The sequence below is a fragment of the Urocitellus parryii genome, chromosome 1, assembly GCF_045843805.1.
Source record: "Urocitellus parryii isolate mUroPar1 chromosome 1, mUroPar1.hap1, whole genome shotgun sequence".
Classification (NCBI taxonomy): Eukaryota; Metazoa; Chordata; class Mammalia; order Rodentia; family Sciuridae; genus Urocitellus; species Urocitellus parryii.
In genome coordinates, this window is record NC_135531.1 from 137,076,325 (window position 1) to 137,091,020 (window position 14,696).

At 45.7% G+C, this 14,696-nt stretch overlaps 1 long non-coding RNA gene across 2 annotated transcripts in view; it reads right to left on the bottom strand.

Moving 5' to 3' along the window:
• Positions 1–14,696, bottom strand: part of LOC113190698 (uncharacterized) — a 64,868-nt gene that overhangs the window by 38,582 nt on the left and 11,590 nt on the right. The gene's annotated exons all lie outside the window — the stretch shown is intronic.

A 14,696-nucleotide genomic window follows, 5' to 3' on the forward strand; every position in this document is an offset into this window, starting at 1 on the left:
GGCAGGAGGCGGCGGGCTGTGTGCTGAGGGTCTTCACAGTGGCTCTGCCACAGTGGGTAGGGTAAACAAGAGGGGATGCTGGCTCCTGTTAGCTTGAAAGAATAGTTGGGACTAGAAACTTGTGACCTACCAAAGATTAGACGCTCACTAATTGTACCAAGCAATGGACTAAAATGCTAAATGTAAACAGTGATATCAATTTTTAGAAAAATATTGGTGAATACTGATCTGACTCAGTAAAAGAAAAACTTGAAATAAAAAGATCAAATAGCATTCTAAGAGTCTGGAAATTTTATCTCCATCATAAATGAGCATCAAAGCAGTGGTGCAACTATAATCCTAGTGATTTGGAAGGCTGAGGCAGGAGGATCGCAAGTTCAAGGCCAGCCTCAGCTACTTAGTGAGACCCTGTCTCAAAATACAAAATAAAAATGAGCCGGGGATGTGGCTCAGTGGGTAAGTACCTTGGGCTCGATCCCCAGTATGAAAAGTAAACACATTAATAAATAAATAATAATCACCATTACTTTAAAAACAAAACCCTTGGAAAATCCAAGACAAATGAAAACTGGGGAGAATATTTACAGCAACATCAACAGAGAGGAAAAATTGTTAGATGTAAACACAGGTCAGTAATAAAAAAATTGCTCCAAATATAAACAAAACATTTTGTATTGGTTAGAATCTGATTGAATTATAAAATAATAGAAAACAACAGTGGCTTAAGCAAGATGGAATTCATTTCTCTCACACATTAAAAAAAAAAGGACAATCACAGTGACTTGGGAGGCTGTGGCAGAAGGATCCCAAGTTTGAGCCCAGCCTCAACAACTTAGTAAGATTCTGTCTCAAAACAAACAAATAAAAGGGCTGGGTATGTAGCTCAGTGGTAAACTGCCCCTGGGTTCAATCCACAGTACCAAAAAAAAAAAAAAAAAAAAAAAAAAAAGCCCGAAGTTGGTAATCAGGGACCTGAATTCTAGCCCATCCACACCTCTCATTCTCACGGTCCACAGTGGTTGTTAGAGTGCTAGCCAGCACCTCACTGAAGAAAGTAGGTGGGGAAAGTGTGTGGGTGGAGGAGGTGAGTAGAATTCATGTATATACTGCTGCCTTTTAAGAGGACATATGCAAGTCCCATGTGACACTTTTCACTTATATCTCATTGGCCAGAACTTGGTCATGTGGCCACACCTAGCTGCAAAGTTGCCTGGGAAACCGTTTTTTCACTATTGTAAAGGGCTTGGCTGACAATTGGCTTGTTACTAGGAAAGAAGGAAGGAACGGACACTGGAAAGCAATAAGCAGGCTCTAATATATATGTGAACAAAATTATCAAAAGAAAGCAAGTGCAAAGATTTTTAAAGGGTTGGCCTGGCTAACCTTCAAATCTATGTAAAGCAGATGGTCTCCTCCAGCTGAGATCTTGTAGGGCTGGTAGGACAAGCCAGGAGGATGGTCAGGAAGTAACTGTCTTCTTAACAACCTTGACACAGTTGCTCATGAATAGAATTTCAGGGTTTAAAATGCCTCCCAGCTCACCAGGCAGCACAGGGGCCCAAGGACAACTTTCTGGCCATTGTCCCCAAGTCTCCCTCTAACCCCAAGTGACATCAGATTCTAAAAATGCTGGGAAGTAGAGAAAATTCTGCACCCAGGGATTCTTTAACTAAACTATGGCAAGAATTAAATTTTAGGTGTTTTTTGAAAGTTCCTTTAAAAAAAAAAAGTAGTACCCTCATGAAACTGAATCAGCAGTTTCGGAACTTTAAAAAAAAAAAAAAGTACCTCTACCTTGTATTGGGAGGTATCACTGTTAAGTATGAAAATTGGTCACTAAAATAAGGACCAGTGTTGGGAAATGGAGGGCAGTATTAGGCAACCCCAAGTTGCCTCTTTTGAAAAATTTAGGACTTTACTTTGACCCTAACAGACCATGATGTCAATGCTGTGCCCTTCAGAAAGCAGAGAGAAGGATCCTTGAGAGCAGAGGGCTTGGTAAGTGTGGGCACCCAAGGTATCTCAAGTCCACGGTTCTAGTTTAACAGACATCGTGCCCTTTCTCCATCTCAGACTGCCACCGGGCACTTCTCATTTTTTAATCTGAAACCTGACCTTTGGCACTCACTTCTAATTCTAACATTTTTTAAAAATGGGTGTGGAATAGGTAACAAAATGGCAGAATAAATGGATATTTCATGGAGTCCAGGGAGGTGGTCTGCAGTTTGTGGGAAACAATGTGATTTGATGATGAAACATGGATGTACTTTTGAATCAGGGACACCCAGATTTGAGACTCAGCTCTCCTATTTAGCATCTGTGTACCCTTGAACATGTTATTGGACTTCTCTGAGCCTCAGGTTCCTTGTTGTGTGTGTGTGTGTGTGTGTGTGTGTGTGTGTGTGTGTGTGTTTGTACTAGGGATTGAACCCAGGGCCACTTAATCACCAAGCCACATCCCTTTTAAATATTATATTTAGAGACAGGGTCTCACCAAATTGTTTAGGCCTCACTAAGTTGCTGAAGCTGGCTTTGAACTTGTGATCCTCCTGCCTCAGCCTCTCAAGATGCTGGGAGGTTCCTTGTCTTAAAGGAGGGCCTATACAGTCTTTACCTCATAAAACTATTGCATAGTAAGGTCCTGCAGGACACAGCTGCCATACTCAAACTTTATTTACAAAGATATGGGAAGAGCTGAGGGCAACTCACACGGGATAGTGAAGTACTGTGGAGCTAGGTGTAAAGGACAGGAAGAGGTACAAGGGCCCAGAGAAGGGAGCTGTTGGAGTGGACATCTGGCAGGAGCTCTGAGCTCCAGTGGGGAGGATGCAATTGGCCTGCAGCAACTGGATGAGGACCCAAGTGAATCAACACTTGACCTCATCTTCCTATGTCCTTGGATCTCTTGCTGGTGCTTCCCATTGGCTAAACCCAACCAGAAGCCAGAGGCAAGGGAAGTGGGTGATGTGGCCTATCAGGTCAGCTCCCAGCACAGAGTGGGTACAGAGGGTGGAAGGGTAGATCTTCAAAGGCAAATAGAAGATTAAGCAAATTAGAGAATGTGATGAGCTTAGCATAGTGCTGAGAATGTAGTAAGTCCACAAGTCCTAAATGCATGTTCATTTATTTTGGACTTTGGACTCTCTGCCTTTTTTGCTTACTCTTACTTCCTGGTTTTCAACAGATCACATACATGGTTGAGGTGACTTAAAGCAGATAGGTGTTGTTAACCATACTGGAATGTTTATAAGGAGTAATACATGTGTAAAGTGGATAACCATGTACTCTGGGGACTGGGGATGAGAGGGAGGAACAAAAGAAGGGCAGTAGGTTACAGATGGATGTACTCCATTAGAGTAGGTTAGAGAGGAAGATGGGAGAAATTCCTGTCTCCCCTAGCAGGCCAGAACAAACACACAGGATTATCTTACTTCACAAACAAATTAGGCACTTACTGGGAGGTGATAACATCTCCTTTACAAGCGGGTAGCCCAGGGAGACTGGCCAGAAAGGGATTTTGCAGAGAAGGTCTTCATGCCTTAAATGTAAAGCCTGGGTTTATTTCTAGATTAACAGGTTTTAAACTCAGCATCCCTGTCCCCAGGGAGTCAAACCTGGATGTTTACTTGCATGCTCCCACCTGGGTGCCTACTTGAGGCCTATCTTCTATTCTGATTTGGCAAATGGCTGCTTAGAGTGAACTGGCCCTTCCGTGAGATGGTCCCCTGGAGGGAAGCAGGGTCTGGAGAGTGACTCTGATTAGTGGTTCATAAACTCAACGTGTTCTGTCCTCAAGCCTTCACCGCTATTGACTTGCCCCTCAGTAACCTGTCTTAACACCACAAGCTACTCTTGGCTGTCTCATCCAAGCTCCAGAGCAAAGTCTTCTGCAACTGGTCCTAGAACTGTCCATCTCCAAGACCTTCCAGCATCTTTCTCACATTTGTTTACCCTGCCCTCCAGGCCTTTCACAGAGCCCTCTCTATGCCAGAAAGAGGAATATGCCCCCTGCCTTCTTCTGACTAACCTCACTCTATCCTTCAGGATGGCTCAGGTGTCATCTCCTCTGGGGAGCCTTGCTGGACAGCATCTCCTTTGTTCAGTGCTCAAAGTGGGAAGCCTGCCTACATGCTCCTGTTAGCCTCTGTGATTCCTTCTCCCTTTTTCTTTTTTTTGTACCAGGGATTGAACTTGGGGGCACTTGACCACTAAGCCACATCCCCAGCCCTATTTTATTTTTTATTCAGAGACAGGGTCTCACTGAATTGCTCAGCACCTTGCTTTTTGCTGAGGCTGGCTTTGAACTGGAGATCCTCCTCTTAGCCTCCCGAGCTGCTGGGATTACAGGCATGCGCCACTGCACCCGGCTCTGTGATTCTCCTATGGCACTCACCACACTGCCTTGGTTTCTGGCTAACTCTCCCAGCACACTGACCACTTTTGAGAAGGCGACTTTACATTTTCACTTTGGTTTCACCACCATCCAGCAGAGTGCCTGGCACACTAAGTACCCGGCAAAGGTTTACTGAATGAATGTTTGGGCCATAATTCAGAAAACAGGAAAAGAATTGCCACATACCCCAAAGCACCAACTTAACTAAGCCACAAGTCTGAAAACCTTCTTCATCTCTTCCTGTCACCTTGGCTCTCCCACCCCTACAGCAGGCAGGACGGATGACTGGACCTTATGACGGTTTCCCTGCTCTTCACTCTTCTCTCTCAAGTATCCCCTTAATTGCCACCCAGTGCAAAGCAGTCACTCAGTCACTTGATCGCACACCAGCATGTAGCTCCATCTGAGCAAAGACCTTGTCTGCTCACTCTTGCATGCCCGGTATCTAACACAATGAGAGGTATGTAGTGGTCATTAAATATTTCTTAAATGAGTCCATACTTCTCTCATTGCATGCTGATTTAATTTGATGTATGTCTTCCATCTTTGCTGCCAGATTAGGTACTCCAGAAAAAAGCAGAAGCGCCTAGAGACCTGTGTCCCTCATAGTGGTGAAGGGTGGGAGGGGGACCTAGGTTCCCTTCCCAGTCCAAGATGGGATAATGCTGCCTGCTTGCAGCCTCCTCATGGCCTGCACTTCCCCATTCAGACCAGATGCAGAGGAAACCCAGTCCTTCTGCAGGCCACAGACACTGGGAACTCTCCTCCAGTTTTCTGTGAGAGCAGCTCAAACTATCCATTGCCCAGAGGACAGAGGAATGAGTTCCAAGCGGGCTTAGAAGCCAGCAGGAGGCCAGCACAGTGGCCACTACACATAGGACCTCTTCCTTTTCCCATCTCCCCACCCTGCCAGTGCCCATAGCTGCCTGGCTGGGAGCAGGAACTGGCCCCACCTCCTGCAGCTGGGCAGACGGGGTGGCTCTGGCTTCAGGAGCTGTGGCCTTGCTTCTGCCCTTCTCACCCCTGCAGAATTTGCTCTGCCAGCAGAGGGCCAGGTCTGGATTTTTTCACTTGCCCCTGGCACTTCCTTGAAGCCCTCTGGTTTACTGGAAATCATAAACTGTGAGTGACAGCCTTTATCACACCCCGAGCCTGGGTCCTCTTAATAGTTATGCTGGAGAACCAGAGACATTGGCCTCCAGGTTACTCCCAGTGTCTGATGTTTGCACCTGATAATTGAGGTCAGGTTTGTTTCTTTTAAGTCACATGATTTGCTTCAAGGCAGGAAGGTATTGGGGCCACTTGTTGCAAAAAGACCAGGAGGTGAGCACAGAAATGCTGTAAACCAGCTTTGGCAGCAAAGGTTGTGTTTTCACGGGCAGCCAGCTCTGCCCCCCCCCACCCCAGCTCAGCTGGTGGCTCATAAATGACCCTCCAGGGGCTGAATAAACCTCAACATTCCACTCAGAGAAAGCTCAGGACACCCTCTTCTCTCTAAGACACCTGCTAAATGGAGCCACTTTGAGTACCTTCTGCAGTAGGGTGGGCAAACGGATTAAGCACCCTAAATAGCCAACCAGAAAACACAGGTCAGTCAAGGGTCTCGAAATCAGTACAGGCCCCACCCTACCCAGACACCTAATCTTGTTCCAGGCTTTGCTTGATCTCAGGTATTTATCTCCTGGTTGTCATGGAGCTGCTGGGATAAACAGCAGCACAGCCAACCTGGCCCCACCGCCAGCTGCAGATTTTCCTGAGCACACTGGGGCTCCCTGGTGGCCACTGGTTGCCTGCCCAGCTCACATGCTGGAGTCTCTCACGTGGTCTCTCTAGGCATACAGTAGGTACTCAATAAATGCTTATTGTCTAACGGCCCATAAGCGTAATAAATGCTTATTGTCCTGAGGCATGTTGGTTCTTAGGCTCCGGGGTCCCTAGATAAGCAGATCCACCTCTCCTGTCACCACAGGGACTGCCAGCCAAGCCAGTCACACAGGTCATGGAGTGATCCTATAATGGAAGACAAACCCAGGCCTGGAAGTCAACTCTAAGAACACTGCCATGAGAAGTAGTGCCTGAGAAAGGGAGAGTTCCCCTCCCCTTTCTAATCAACCCCTCTTCAGGAAACCTGATTAACACTATTGACTCCTACCTTTTGGATTGTAAATAACTATCCCTAGAAATCTAACTACTCCCCTTTGAAATGTAAACGTCTCTGTGGAGGCTTTGGGCCCAAGCCCAGACATCTATCTATCCAAGGCCTTGTAAGAGGAGCCAGTTCTTCCCCTTATCACACTCTACTTCAGTAAACATGCTTCCCGCTAGAATCCCCATGCATGACCATGTAGTGGGTAGAATAAAAATTTTATGGTAGCCGATAGCCTATAGATGTAGTGAAAAACTGGAGATGGGTGCTCAGAATTTGGAGTCTGATCTCCTCTGGGCCCACCAGCGTAAAATAAAGTGTGAGTTCTCCTACTCTCCACTTGCCCCTTCTAGCCTGATTCCTGCAACAATCCCACTGACCCACAAACCACTTCCCCTGCTCCCAGAGTCAGACAGGAGCAGACTTTTGAGGAAGAAACCAGTTGCATGTAGCTTCCATAACAGCTGGAGGGCAGGCAGGGAACACGCCTGGCTACATTCATCCTGGATGTCACACACCACAGTCAGAGGGGCAGCAGATCCTGCCACCCACATACTGGTGGAACATCACCCCCTCTCTCTGTGTCTCCTGGTTTCCACCAGAGAACTGGGCGTACACTCAGAATGGATCTCCTAACTCTTGAGGATGAATAGCTAGCCTCAAGGAGACACTGCAAAGGGGCTCAAGAAGAACCTATCCCTGAAGACCCTAAATAGAAAGAGCCAGAATGCTTCTAAAGCAGAATAGTTTCCCCCCTTTGAGATGCACAGCTCACTCAGAAAGGGCCTTGGAGGGTAAGGATAGACCAGGCTACCTAGATGATCTCCCAAGTCACCGATTCACTAACTCAGTCATTGCAATGTTCAGCGGGGGCAGTACAGAGACCAGTGTGGACTCTGGAACAGGACATGTAAAGCTCAGGTTGGCTGCATGATCACAGTATCGTCTTAGGCATTATTGAACCTTTCTCTCTGTTTCATTATCTGAATGTTATGTGAATTAAAGGGGACAATCTACATGAAACCCTTAGCATAGTAAACCTTCAATGTATTTTTAGCAATGGGACTATTTTTTTCTTTCAAGGATGCTGAACTAAAAACAGAAGATGCAGAGAAACCAACGATATGGCAGTACACTTCTGCAAACTTAATTATCCTCCCTGGGTAACAGAATATCACAGCAAATAACAATGTAGTGAAGAGCAGTTTGAGATATTGGGTTCAGTCACTCTAGAATACTGAGGCATAGCAAGTGCCCAGTCTGCAAGAGGCTGGGCCACATATGCAAGCTGTTTCCACCTACAGACTGCAAGAGCCCACCGATATGCCTAATAATGAGGATAAAAATAGCTTGCCACATGGGCACATGCTGTGCAGTCCATATATCCATACCGCATATCTGTGAGGTAGATATTCTTACTCCCATTTCACAGATGTGGAAACAGAGTTGGAGAGGCTAATTTCCTAAGCACACCCTCAAGCTCACCCACCCACATGCACCAGGACAGAACTGAGTTTCAACCCCAGGCTTCACTGTGTGTGGGCTTTTCCCCTGGGCTACCCTGTCTGAGCAAAGTGCAAAGTGCTGTTGTTCCCTGGGAACAACAAACCTGGGTAGTCCTTAAATCTACTTTGTCAGGAGCAAGGGCTACCACTCTATCTAAGACCAGTGAGAATAGTTCCCAGGCAACAGGGTGACCAGGACAACTGGAAAGATGTCTGATGCCCCTGCCCCACAGTGCAAAAGTAGGTTCCAAACAGCCCGATGGGAACAACTCTTTAGTAAAGAGTCCATGCCTCTCCCCACACCCAGTTCCCTGGCCTGAGCCCCAGAGTCCTGGCATAGGAGGGAGGGCCTGCCCATCTGCTTGCTCCCTACTCCAGGCTCCAAGGAGGTCTCCGATGCCCAGGGAGACCTACAGGATCTGGCCCACAGCCAGGCATAGGGGAGAAGGGTATTGGGAGCACCCTGAGCGCCTGCTTTCGGAGAACAAAAGGGGAGCGTGTTCTGTCCTCTGTTCCGTGAGTACTCCTTCCAGAGAGGCTTTCCATGATGAAGATTGAGGTTCCTGTGTGCTGAGGAAACCTGTCCCCCCATCCCCTACAAAAGCTAGAACCAGCTACTAAAGCGTTGGATACACAACTATTGATACTAACATTTTTTCCTAGAAACCAAATTGAATCCAGCATCCCATGGAGAGAACACTGGCCTGGGACTCCATAAGCCCTGGCTCCTAACTCCAGCTTTGCCTCTGACTCCCACATAACGCTAGCCAAGTCACTTAACCTCTGTGGTCGAAGCTCCCCACCCCCCACCCTCGCCCTCCTGCCCTCTCCCCCGCCCCTGGGGGGTGAGTGGGAATCATCAGTACATCATCAGCATCCGGGCTGACACTCCAAGAGGTTTTACGGGGGGCCACGAAAGCAGCATCGAACCTATCCTCACGGCACCCTTTGCAATTCCCATTTTTAGATGAGGAAACCATGGAAAAGGTTGTTAGGGGACACGCACGCGCAAGGTCACAGTTAGCAAAGGTGGATTTGGCTGTCAGAATTGTGTTTTTCTATGGTCTTGACTACAAACATACAGAGCCATTTTCAAAAGATCAAGAACAGATGTAAAAACATTTTGGAAGCAAAGGGAAAAAAAGGGGGGAGGAAAGGGTTTACGTAAAACAAATATAAATCATAATCCCCTGGACAAAACTCAAGGAGCTTTGCAGTATTCACAGAATCAGAGATGTCCAAGATGGGAAAGACCCTCAGGAAGCCATTTTCTTCCTCTCCCTCCATTTGGATAAGAATAATACAATTAGCCAAATTATAGGGGTAAGACCAGAGAGGTCAAGCAAGGGGTGACCAGGTTAGGTCTTCAGCTGTAGGGCAGAAGGAGACAGAGCCCCAGCCTCTGGCTCCTAGGGGAGGGGACAGTGATGATAGAAGTCCCCCTCTGTCGTCAAGGTGGAGCCTCTCCAACCAAATTTAAGCCTTTTTAAAAAAATTTAGTTGTAGGCAGACACAATACTTTTATTTTTTATTTATTCATGTGTGGTACTGAGGATGGAACCCAGTGTCACACACGCAGTAGGTGGGTGCTCTACTGCTGAGCCACAACTCCAGTCTCCAAATTTAAGCCTTTTAATAGAATATCCAAGGATATCTTTTCTGGCCTTAAAGACATTTGATTTTATGACAAAATTGGTTAATATTGGGTTCCAAATGTGGTAATCCTCCCTCCTCCCCTCAGAGCCTCCTCTTAACAGGGTTCATAGCTGTGGAAAACAGAACTCCTGATGGTTATAGTAGCTAGAAAAGGACCATAAAAAGGGGGACATCAAAAGGCTCTCTGGGAGGGCTGTAGCTTTTGTGGCCAGCCAGGAGCACACCTGAAGCCCACTCAGGGTCAGCAAAGAAAAAATCCTACCTTCCTAGAGCAGTAGCTGCAAGGCAGTGTGGCCCCACCCTTTGTCACACAGCCCCTCCCACACCCCTCCCACACCCCTCCTCACTTCCTGACCACAGGCCTCTTCTGCTCCCCAGACAACCCCTTCTCAGCACTGTGAACCTCCTGGTCCCTCTGGGGCAGCTGGATATGCAGATCCTCTGCTCCCTACTTCACCAGGTTTCTGCTCAAATACTCCTCCCGAGAACAGCCCACCCCGCTCCTCCTTTCCCTGTTCTCTTCCCTGCTTTACTGCTCCCACTGAAATGCAAGTCCCCATGAGGGCAGGGATGTGGGCCCTTTAGTTCTTGCTGTAAGCATGAGAATCAGTGCTGAACTACTTGATGAGCACTCTGAAGAAACAATAAAGGAATGGTTGGAAGACTTCAGTACAAACCAACCCCCCAAGCTCTCCTGCCTGCGCTGGGGAATCAGGGCAGTAATGGGAGGCAACTTGTGCCCTGAGTGCAGCTGTACTGTCACCTCGCCCAGATTCCATCAGCCCTGCAGCTCCCACTTCAGAGGAGAGACTTGTACGTGTGTGGGGGGCTCCCTATCTCTGAAGCTCCCCGGCAGTCTTGGCAGCTCTTGGAACTTGTTTAGGTTGTTGCTGTGCAGATCATGAGGGCCTGGCCAAGTTCCTGCCTCTGCTTTTCCCGAGCCTCAGCTAAGCTGGGAAGTGACTTACTCAGAGTCCCCTTTCACCCCATAACTGTTCAGTCCAGGGAATGACACTGACAAGCAAATGAAGCCATGTATAGACTCATGGGTCACACCAGGTCAGGGCTGGGTGGAGCCACAGTCACACGCAAGCCAACCTGTGGCTGCAGATAATGCAGGCCAGCTAGTGTGTGGACTCCAGGGTGTGGCAGATCCAACTGCCACCAGCTGTGTGACCTTGGAGAATTATGTGAAAAGAAAGCACTACTTTTCTCAGGTGTAAAATGGAAATTAAAGTTCTTATTTTAAATAGTAAGAGGTCCCCCTATTCAAAATAATACACTTATTCAAAAGTCTATTATTTTCTGTTTTTAAAATTTTCTTCTAATTAGTTACACATGACAGTAGAATGCACTTTGACACATCATACATAAATGGAGTATAACTTCTCATTCTTCTGGTTACACATGATGAAGAATCACACTGGTCATGTACTCATATATGCTCACAGGGTAATAATGTCTGATTCTTTCTACTATCCATTCTATCCCAATACCCCATCCCCTCTGCCTAAATCCAAAGTAACTCTTCTTCCCTAGCCCTCCCCCCATTATGAATTATTATCGACATATCAGAGAAAACATTTAGCCTTTAATTTTTTGGGATTGGCTTATTTCACTTAGCATGATATTTTCCAGTTCCATCCATTTACTGGCAAATGCCATTATTTCATTCTTCTTTAAGACCAAGTAATATTTCATTGTGTGTGTGTGTGTGTGTGTGTGTGTATCACACTGTCTTTATCCATTCATCTATTGAAGGACATCTATGTTGGTTCCATAACTTAACTACTGTGAATTGAGCTGCTATAAACATTGATGTGACCACATCGCTGTGCTGACTTTAAGTCCTTTGAGTTATAAACAGAGGATTAGGGTAGCTGGGTTAAATGGTGGTTCCATTCCAAGTTTTCTGAAGAATCTTATACTGCTTTCCAGAGTGATCACACCGTCCCACCAGCAATGTGTGAGTGTACTTTTTGACTCCTTTTTTTTTGGTGTCAAATCCAAACTCTGTGGGTTGACAGCCAAAACCCAGCCAACAACCTACCCAGTGTACAGTCACTCTAGACTCTTTCCCATATCCCCCCGCCCTGTGTGTCTAGAACAGAGACCTGTATTCTTTTCTCCTATCTTAATTTACTAAAGTCCTAAGCGCAGGTCTCAGAAGGTCTTCCCTGATTGAAGGTTTTATGGGCACTCAGTGGTGCGTATTTCACGTTACTAATAGGCAGGAACAAAGTTTAGACGACTCAACAGGAACACAGGATTGTTGAGGGCACTAGCCTTTTCTTTATAATGTCCATATCCACTAGGCATTTTAAAAGGCATATGGGGGCTGCAGATGCAGCTCTGTGATAGGGCACTTGGCAAGCAAGCTCGAGGCACTGGGTTCAATCCCCTGCACCACAAAAAACAAAAACACATGAAATTCCTGCTGAATGGCTCACCTGAAATGACATGTTAAATTTTCTTTAAAATGCCTCTAAATGCTTCCCCAAATTCCCAAGAAAAGGAAGAGAAAGTCACAGAAATTAAATTGGAGACAAAAAAAGAGTCACTTCCTTTTTTTTTTTTTTTTTTTTTTTTTGTGGTGCTGAGGATTAGAACCCAGGGCCTTGTTAATGCAAGGTAAGCACTCTACCAACTGAGCTATATCCCCCACAGTTACTCCCATTTCTGCATGCTTGGTCTGTGTGGGAGAAAAAATCATTTCTATTTCCAACCCTGACTTGATAAGTAGAGGAACTCCCCAAAAACAATGGACAGAAAAAAAAGTCACAAGAATTAGTCTCACTTAAATATTTCAGGAAGGAAAACACAGTTAAACTGAAAACTGGTACTTAAAAAAAAAAAAAAATCAGCCCGGAAATGTTTTTAGGACTGTGTCTATAAAAGTCCCCTGGGGGATGATTTGTCCTTCAGTACACTTCTCATGGTACTTGCTTTTACTAAAAAGCAACAGCCCAACACTAGGACTTTTTAAAGTCAGAAGCAGCGTGAAACTAGATGTAGAGGTACATGCGAACCACATCACCCAGAGGGCCAGCAGCAGCCTCTGCCCTGGGACGGACTCCAGGGAAGCTGAGCCAGCAACAAATGGCATCCTGTATCCCCCAGCTTCTCCTCCCATGTCATTCCTCTCTCTGGTCCACCCTCTACTTCCCATTCCCTTTCTGCCAAATACAGCTGGAAAAAAAGTCCTTGTACCAAGCCACCCAAACCAATTCCACATTATTTCAAGAGAGACCTTAAGACCCACACTTAATTTCTTTCTTAATTTTTTTACAAGAATATTAAAAGGTGGGCACAGTGGTGCACACCTGTAATTCCAGTGACTTGGGAGGCTGAAGCAGGAGAATCACAAGTTCAAAGCCAGCCTCAGCAACTTAGCAAGGCCCTAGGTAACTCAGAGAGACCCTGTCTCAAAATAAAAAATTAAAAGGGCTAGGGATGTGATTCAGTGGTTCAGTGCCACTGGTTCAATTCAGACAGAAGAAAAAAAAAGAAAAAAGAGAGAGAGAGAGAGTGGGAGGGAGGGAGGGAGAGAGAGAGAGAGAGAGAACTATGTAAAATTGGGGCAGAACATTTAGAGCTGGGAGTTGTTTAGGGAATTAAAATTTTATTTCCTATAAATTTCACTATGTTCCTTTTTTCAGGTCAGAACAAGAGCAAAGGTAATTCACGTTCTACCCACAGGTAGCCAGACTCACTTTCTGATATAAGGTGAGAGGGGGAGGTGTTGGGCAGTCACCCTGGCTTGCTCTGTAAATCTAAGCTCTGTATGTAATTTCATCTCTGGGCCTTGGTTTCTGCATTTGTAATTAAGGAATGATATCACGTGTTTCCAGGTTTGGGGACGAGTGAATGAGGTGTCAGTTCTGTAGCTCATTTGGTGCTGACGTGCAGCCGGTGCTCAGAATTAATTTTTTTTAAAACTAGGTTATTGACTATACTTAAGGATAAACTCATCATCAAGGGTAAAATAAATACATAAATGAAAGTCAAATTTAAGAAGAGAAGGAAATGAGATTTTAAACGGCATACTCAAAATTGAAATATTTTTAAAAATTAATTATTTCAGACCAAAACACTTTGTAGCAAACTTGATCTGCAAAATACCACCTGCTTCCAAGCACAATAAACTCTCATGGAGACCTTTGTTTGAAATCCTAATCTAACATTCCAGTTGTGAATGTTTGTGATTCCATGTAATGAGCCCCAAATACAAACAGTGCAGGGTACAGCTCGCACATGTTGGAGTGACAGCAAGGGATAATCAAGTTTTCTGCAAGAAAGACTCATGATATTAAGGGAAGATGTCACAGGATCCTCTCAGGCAGGTGTTGCATCTAAGGGAAGGTCAGCCCCCAAACCTAATAGGTACTGAAATTCAGGGAAGGTCTTTGTCAGACTGCTCAGCAGAACAGCAAGAAGTGGTGTAGAAGCTGTTGGCATGAAGGGGAGGAGGTACCATAACTCCAAAATATGAAACCCAGAATTATTTTCTGCTGAGCACAAAGCTAACAAATGGGATAGAAATAGAGCATAAGCAATCTCCTATTCAACTATTCCAAATTGGGTCTTTGGATAAATAAGATAGAGCTGTGATAGTCATGGGAGGAGGAGAGAACCAGAGAAGTCCACCAAGAGGATGAGGGTCTGGGCAGGAAGGCATAATCCTGGGAATCTGCCAGACCAGGATGGTTCTCTGGCAGTACATGAGCTGTACATGTCCCTGCACCTCAAACTTCCAGCTTATCACACACTTGTTGAACTCGTTTGGGTGGGTATCCCCTCCCTAGATGGTCCGCAGTGTAGACGGGAAGAAACACCACACTTACAATCAATGCAGAGGATGCCCCCTTGACCCTGATGACCTCTGCAACATGCTAGGATTAATTTCACCACTATGGCTTTTGTTTTTGTAAACAAATTGTGAAAGTCAAACTATTTCACAATTGAATATGTGTGATTTATACCAATTACTATACTA